The sequence below is a fragment of the Theobroma cacao genome, chromosome 3 (assembly GCF_053813885.1).
Source record: "Theobroma cacao isolate CCN51 chromosome 3, ASM5381388v1, whole genome shotgun sequence".
Classification (NCBI taxonomy): Eukaryota; Viridiplantae; Streptophyta; class Magnoliopsida; order Malvales; family Malvaceae; genus Theobroma; species Theobroma cacao.
Window position 1 is genome coordinate 11,155,660 of NC_142641.1, and position 8,240 is coordinate 11,163,899.

Genomic DNA, 8,240 nt, shown 5'->3' on the forward strand with positions numbered 1-8,240 from the left:
CGACCAAAAGTATCAAAAGCAGTAAACCTACAGTTTTTGAAGATGCAAGTCCAACTGTAGCCCTCAACAAAGTGAGCTATCTACCGACTATCCTGAGCCTGAAATGGGTGAAAAGGAGGGTGGTGAGATTATATAATCCCAGTGAGTAAACAAATACCATTTAAAATATCTAAAGCTAAGTAAATGGAGACAAATAAAATAGTTTAACATACTGTAATTCATCACCTTTCAACTCATTTTAACCAAATAAAATCAATTCATATAAATCGAGTAATCAACATGGCTTATGAATTTCTTAAAACCTTGGCTCATGCCAAAATCATTCTCATACTCAGTTATCAAGGATACCTTGGTTGAGGGCTATCCCAACCGAGTCCGCCAAGGCTGTTAAAAAGTTATGTACGCATAAATCATGTTTTTATTTTGAAAACATAGCCGTTCCTTGGCATTAACAGAGTTCACCCTCACGTGGTGGTTTAGCGTGAAGTGAACTCTAAAGTGTTAACCTTAAGAGTTATCCATCCGCGCCCCTCATACTAAGGTAAGAATATAATAAGGTTACCATGCCCCTCCAATAGGCTGGTCTACGGAACCCATCCACTGTAGCGACCAATATATAACCCACAAATTCAATAAAATTTGCAATAGCATGACATGGTAATTATTTTATTTTACAACCTCTCAAGGCAAATCAACAGTTCATACATTTTTAGCACATTTACCAAATCCAACCATTCATGCCCACATTATCATAAGCCATTCAATTCAAACCATAATTTACAACACAACAATTAGTCTCCAATTACTCCATTTTCAAAACCATCATTCAATTTCAAGACAATTTTATAAAATTATTTCATTTAATCACATTTTGTTTATAAAACATAAAGATTTACCATTTAAACTCATTTTTCATAAAATTCACAAAAACGAATAAAAACTACTTTAGATAATTAAGATGATAGTAAGGTTACTCACTATTACGGGAGTCGAATTTTGAGTATTTCGATTCTTGATCCTCGGGTACTATCTTTTTACCTTTTTTCGGAGGATTCACTACCTAGACATAATGCAAAATCAAGCAATTTACCACATTTGTGCTAAATTGTTATAAAACCAATCTAAACTCTATATGAATACATGATATGGAACGCGAATTGTTCGGATTATCGTCTACATGCGGTGTTGGCCTAACTCGATCTATCACCCGATTAATTGGTCAATATGTCCAATTCAACTCCAAATAATTCCATTTCTCTCCCAATACTTCAAATCACCAAACACAAGTCAAATAACATAAAATTTAGAAAAACCATCCTCACATTTCTTCTTGAGAATTTCAGCCATGGTGAATGCATCAACACTATAATTTTTCCTACTTGATTTTCTCACCATAATTCATCATTTCCTAACCAATTCACTTGAAATAAAATCAAAATCATCATCAATATTCCACATGGAGAATTTGGCCAATGATGGGTGATGGAAGAACATGAATTTTTCTTGCTTGATTTTCATGTTACACATCACTAACTAACTAAAAACACTAAAATACATTGAAATCTAACCAAATCCAAGTTCAAAACTCCTCCCCCCATGTCCGGCCAGCAAGGGTATCCTCATGCAAACTTGATTCTCAACCGTGGAAAATGAAAAAGAATGCATAGGAAAGGTAGATCACAAGCTAGAATTGAAAAATCTTGCCTTTTTTCACTTGTTTCCTTGAATTTGCACACTTTTCCCTTGAATTTTTCCACCTAGGGTTTTGTTCTTCTTCTTTTCTTCCCTTTTCTTCCTTTGGCCGGCCAAGAGAAATGAGTTGGGAGGGTTATGGGCTGATTTTTAAAGCCAAATAATAAATGGATAAAAATTTGACACATGTCACCATTCCATTGGTCCATGTGTCATACTTACCCATTAAGCAATCTCTCTCCACCATATAAATTTCCTCAATTATCCATGTTAATATTGGGTAAAATCCATGTGCTGGACAAGTGTTGGGTGGTGTAAAATTACAATTTTGCCCTTTGACGGTAAAATGACTATTTTACCCCTATGCTTGAAAAAATGTCAAAATTAAAATTTTTCACTTCTCAAACTGAAAATTATACTCCAAATGATCAATCTTAGTAAAAAATTTCATCCAACACTCACATCTTAACCTAGGGTAGCAAAATGACCATTTAGCCCCTAAGTCATGAAAATTCCAATTTGACTCCAAATTGATCCTCGAACTCTGAATCACCATTTTAAGTCATTCTGGGGTTTTAAAATTCTAAATTTCATCTTAAAATCTCTATTTGGACTAGTTTGAGGCTTAATTCAACTTAATTGTATCATTTGATACAATACCGTCCTTTAACGATTTTCAAGGTACCCAAGTAAGCAAACATGCATTCTTATGTAGGAATGGTATAACAAACATATTATAGAGCCAGGCTTGAGAATATTTATAGCTCATACTTATCCAAATCCCCTTGAAATTATGAAAATGCCCTTTAGCAAGTTAACTTATTCTTCTCCAATCCTTTGTGCAATTTTTTTATTCTTTTGACACTAGGACAATGTCCACAATGATCTAAACTACTCGGGTTTACGAAAACTTAAAATTTTGACTCGAGATGCGAAATGACCATTTTGCCCTTATTGTGAAAATTATCGAAACTTTTAGTTTTCTTTGTGTTTTCATCATTACACATTATTTATTCGGTCTTATGCCTATTTAGACCTTAAAATATCATAAAACCTTCTTCTGGGAGCTTTTTAGAGGAAATGATGAAACTACCCCTGGCCCGTGTTATTGCGTCTATGCGTAGTTATGAGCCTATAAGTGTTGAGGTCTCACACTTACCCTTGGGGAAGTCACATTCAAGACTAATCATTTACATCATAGGTTGCATATTGAACCAAACATATTTTTAAATTGACCTTTAAAGCAATTTATATATCGATCTTCATATAAAACTCCATATGGCACTTAGACTAAATTGGTCATTTCCATGTCATTTAATTTCAAACTACTAAATCCACATCTAGTCTTTTAATCCTTTGGCTCCACACTAAGCATAGCAAAATTCAAGCTCATCCTTAGAGTAGATCATTTACAAGCCTTTTACTTTATGACCATACATCAATTATAATAATAAATGATTTTCACCCTTGAGCTAATTCATGCAATTATAACCATAAACCATAATAATTCAATTCAAGCCTTGGAATCTCGCAGTTACTTAATTAGAATCAAAACCAACTTCATCTAGGCTACTACACACATATTCGCATATAAATTATTTCGGAAGCCCAACACCATTTCTATAAGGCATGTCAAGCTCAATTAACACGGTACACTTACCTCCGTGCACATAAACATTGGTTTACACTTTCCTCGATACTTAAATTTATAAACCTCAAGTGAGTCATAACAATCACTATTCATTTCAGTCAAAATACAGCTCTTATTACCATTGTCGTATGTCCTCCCTATATTGACCTCAAATATAATCCATAGTCTCCAAATTTTTAATTTTAATTTTTTTTCCTTGATAACCATGGATTCAAATCATAATTCCACCAAATGAATAAATTATTACGGACCTAACAGTGCAGCTCCACCTTCCTCCATCCTTAGTCGGAGGAATATATCGTTATATTGACCTTTCATTAGGAGCATTTGCTTAAAAATCTTTCCAATAATGGTTTGTGTCTCGGGTGGTATCTTAAACCCAAGCAACGATACCATTTATGCCCTTTACATGATGATAGCAAAAGGGTAGGTTACTAAGAATAGGAGTTCATATAGCTTCTTGTCTATGACTTGTGCTGTAGTCACAAACCATAGACAAGACTCTACATTAACTCTGACAACTCTGCTGATAGACACAAGGATCCCTAGGGCTAGACTAAACCTAGAGCTCTAATACCACCTTTTGTCACAACCCAAATTCTGGGCTATGACCAACGCATGGGCCCAATGGGCATAGCCCATTAAGCCTAAGCAAGCCTTTTTATGCAAACCCGATCATCATTCCCAACTATCATTTCTAAAACCACATATTGAAATTATGAACTAAAAATACTTCAGTAATACTTTATAGTGGCTCAAAACTCATAATTTTATTATGTCAAAACAATGTCTCCAATTTGCCAACCCATAGTGGCATCAGTAATTAAATATACATAATTGACTTATAATATGGATTCTAGTGGATTACATTACATATACGTGTTCACAGGTAACAGACTCTTGACTGTTAGCGAAGTGACCGTGGGTGAAGGTATAGCTACTGAGATGCCATAGTACCTACCGAGAGGACGAGCATACATAGACACTCAATCTAGGTCCCAACTACCTCCGAATCTGAAAACATGAAGTTTAAAAACGTGAGTATAAAACTTAGTGAGTGAACATAAAAAGGGAACAAGCAAATCAATAGGAAGAATTTAGAAATCATGATGCACTTGTTTCAAAAGCAATGCAATTGCTTTAGTTTCTTACTAAAAACCCCTCATTTCAAACTTTGATTAATAACCTCATAGTGTTGCAAAAACCCAAGATCAATCCATGAAGTTAAATGGGTGAAAAATATGTCAAAATCAAGCAAGGTAGCAAGCATGGCAGCAAGTTTCTCCCTGCAACGAAGTTCATTCTCCCTGTAGCGAGATTGAGGTGGCCAAAACAGAAAGTTTCTCGCTGTAGTGAGAAATAGTGTCAGTTTTCATGTGTTTCAGTTTTTCTATCATATCTCCCACTATAGAAGTCCAATTGACTTGATTTTTGGACCATTAGAAAGCTAAGAGGTAGGGCTACAAGTTTAATGTTGGCCACTTTTCCAGTTTGGACGGGAAGGTGGTCAAAATCTTCATCGAACTGAAAGCACTACACCAGAACTTGAGAGTTTCTCGCTACAGTGAGTTGCTGGCTGCGAAAACAGAATGTTTCTCGCTGCAGCGAGAAGCAGGGAACCTAAATGTAAAAAGGACCTCCTTTGCACTAAAAATCCATTTGGTGCTACAATAAAATCAATTTGCAAGAAAATGGGAAATTCTCAAGATTCATCGTGCCATACAATCATATTTTGCAATCACACACATTCTATCACCTATCTATAGATATAATCATATATAACACTTACACCACCCCACCTTCCTTAGCTCTTGTGCACTCCCTACACGCACAAGGCAATACCAGCATATGTGTACTCCCTACTCACATATTTCAATGTCATCATGTGTACACTTCCTGCTCGCACACCTCATTATCATCATACAACATTATTTATCATTGCACAACATACATTCAAATATGCATACCAACACGATATAAGAGCACATGAATTCATCCTCTTTATACATTTCACACCTTTTTCAACATCAAAGCATTTATCAAGGGCTTGTTCCCAGGCACCCATTTTTAATGAAAAGTTGGATAAAATCATGCAAATAATTCATCTCAACACAATTCTATTTTCCAAAACAATTTTGAAATGCAAGTTCACTCACCGATTTTGTTGATTCTTTTGCTTGACTCTTACCTCAACTAATGCTCCAAATGGACATGTGAGGCCTTGTTAGAACCTACACACACACAACATCACAACCAACCCAAATTGGCAATAATACACTCTCAAAAGCTATTTCCTAACTCAAGTTCAGCTAGTTATTCCTAACTAGCTTCTAATTACCTTTTGATTAGCTATCTATTCTCTCTACTCTAGTATCACTAGAAATAAATAAACAAACCTCAACAACAAAACAACTCATAACGCCAATTACTAGCCATTATCAACAACCTAAAATCAATCTTCATTCATTACTCACCTTGGTGGATTTGTAGTTGAATTCCTTCTCAAGAATAGTCAAGCCATCATTGAAAATCCCTCTTTCTCTCTTTAAACTTCCAAATAGTGAGAGGAAGTATGGAAATAAGATTTTTCAAGGGTTTTAAAGTGAGAGAGTGAAAAAGTACAAAGGTTCTATGAAAAAGTGCACAAAAGCATAAAAATTGGAGCTAAAGAGAGAGAGAGAGTTATGGAAGTTGCAAAGCAAGCTTCTATGGAGGATAAAAGGAACGTGAAAGGGGATGAAGAAGAAAAAGGAGAAGCTGATAGAGCTCAAACATTTATGCCTCAAGTTAATCCAAATTTCCACCAAAATTACCAAAATGCCCTTAACATGGTGGCTTTTTCTTCTACCCATTCTTTGTGTAACCTTTTTGCTCTTTTGACACCGAAACAAAGTCCATAATAGTCCAAAGGTACTCAGGTTCACGAAACTTAAAAATTTTTACTCGAGATGCAAAATGACCATTTTGCCGCTACTATGGAAATTATCATTATTTTTATCTTTTTCATTTCTTTTTCCATCATAAACATCATTTATTCATTCCTTAGGCCTATTTAGACCTTAATAGCATAAAAAACCCACTCCTAAGAGCTCACCAAGAGAAAGTACGAAATTACCCATAGTCCGCATTATCGCGTCTACTTTTAGTTATGTATCTATGGAGATCTAGATTTCACAGGTTCACTTTTGAATTACCCTTTTAACTTGGTAATTAACCTAAATTGGCATCCATAAACATTATTAGCCACCGTATCAAAATACAGGGTACTACAAGCTAAACCACAAGTTAAATAATTGTATGCAATGAGACATAAGTTAAAGGTAAGCATCTGTAAGGAAACACTCAAGAGGAATCCTGCTATGGATCTTTGTGGAAACAAGCATTCAGTTATGTGGTTATAAAAAGAAAGTTATAATCTGAAAGTGATACTCACATTGACATTGAGAGGTACTTAAGAAGAACCTTGTTTTAAGCCTTGTAAATTTTGAGTACATATGGTAAATTAGCTAAGGGAGAATGATGTTACATTTGTATGAAAGAGTAGTGCAAAAGATGATTGAAGGTAACCTTTGTAATGAAGTCAAATAATGAAAACCTCCTAATCTACGATGGAAATTGGAATTCAGAATTGCATGAGGCATGCATGATTCAAATGAGTCTAAGTCTTAAGTGACTGGTTAATATCAAATTGCAAAAAGGATATAATCTATATGTTAGAGGCATGAAAAATAATTGAGAAATAAGGATGACTTGTAGGGATTGTGGTATTGCATAAGATGTAATGATCAAGTAAGAGATAAATCTTTGAAGGATCAACGAGATTATAAAGCATATACAAATATCTGATTGCAATTTAATGAAAACGACATTTGGCAAGTAAGAGATGACTAATGACATTATGATGCAAGGATATATAGTATAATTATACTTAAGCATATAATTAGAAATCATAAGAAATGAGTGTAGGCATGTAAATAATGTGAAGTTATGCATAGGCATAATGAGAATTCGTATGGATTACGTAAGAGATAACTTGTGGTAGGTGCAAGTGGAATGGTGATTTAAACATATAAAAAGGGTAATTTGAAATTGATTATACCCATTGATCGTGCGTTAAACATGAGAATGTTGACATCTAAATGTGTGTGTACATACGTATGTGTGGAGTTAGTGATGTGCCCAACTAAAGTGAAGAATTGTTCTTAGTGATTTGAGATTTGAACTCAATATATTCGATGAGTTGTATAGATAATACAACGATAGGAAATCCCATCGGAAGTTGAGCTATGTTGATATAAGAAATTTTGGAAAAATAGTTGAAGAAATGATATCACGAAAATGTAATCTATAGCGTGATTAAGCCATGCAAGATGGACTAATATGATTAAGAAGATTTAAGTTGCATAAATATAGGAAAAACATGAAGTTTAAGAGAATGGTTGAAAGATTCAACTCCCCAGAATGTTGAAAATATGTATAGGAATGAATAAGGCATGTTTATGATGCCATAAGTTATATAATAGTGTATGGGGATAAGGTGAATGAATGATGAAAGGTTTAACAAGAATTGAAATAAGATATGTTTAAGGTTAGTAATGGAATTAAAGGTATGCTTGGGATTTTAATGATAAGAGAAAGAACAATAATGAAGGGTACCGTGGTTATGACTCAAAGATGACAATAGAGATAAGTTATGTACCTTGACCTTGTAAAGTGTTTTAGTCGAACGAAAGGTAACGAAGTGCATAAATCAAAAGACCCTATGAAGAAGGAAATGAAATAGGATCATTGAGGGAGATTAAGAACCCAACGTCGAGGAGAATTTGAGGATGAATTCTTTTAAGTGGGGGCACTGTGACACCTAGTACCTTCGTATAGAAGTCAATATGACCTTATC